Source organism: Sinocyclocheilus grahami, unplaced genomic scaffold, assembly GCF_001515645.1.
Source record: "Sinocyclocheilus grahami isolate Dianchi unplaced genomic scaffold, SAMN03320097.WGS_v1.1 scaffold476.1, whole genome shotgun sequence".
NCBI classification, from domain to species: Eukaryota; Metazoa; Chordata; class Actinopteri; order Cypriniformes; family Cyprinidae; genus Sinocyclocheilus; species Sinocyclocheilus grahami.
In genome coordinates this window covers 464,094-464,692 of record NW_015505655.1, presented here as the reverse complement: position 1 = coordinate 464,692, position 599 = coordinate 464,094, and positions in this window count along the sequence as shown.

The following is a 599-nucleotide window of genomic DNA, read 5'->3' as shown; positions in this document are numbered from 1 at the left end:
AGACCGACATGAGATCACCAAGTTGCGGTAACCAAGGTAATCAATGAGGCCCCAAAAGTCAAGCATTTTAAGCCCATCCATCTCCCGAGTAGGCACGGGATTGTCTAAACCACAATTAAAGACTTCTTTCAAGTCTGAGTCATGAAGTCCCATCCCTACCGCAAGGTTCCAAAAGGACTGAGCGAAACCTCCAATCTCCATCCCCTGTTGGCGAAGATCCGCCAACATCCGGAGCCGAGCCCTGCGCTCCTTCGAAGGAGGAGGAACAATCCGAACGTGCGAGTTTATATCTTAGAAACAAAACAAACTGCTGGAACTAGTAGTGGCGTCTGGATTCTGTCACGGAATGCCAGGAGGAAACAAGGTAAGTTCCATGTGCAGTTTATTGAAAATAATAATAGGACAAAACAGAACAAATGTTGCAAAAGGGAATCCAAAAACCTGACACCGACAACACCAACTAAGAAGGCAATACAATCCAGACGCAAATGACAGACAGAGAAGGCATGATATATATAGCTGGGTTAATGATGAACAGGTGTTACCGATAAAACCAGGATTAGTGAGCAGGGGACTATGGGAAATGGAGTTTAACACAA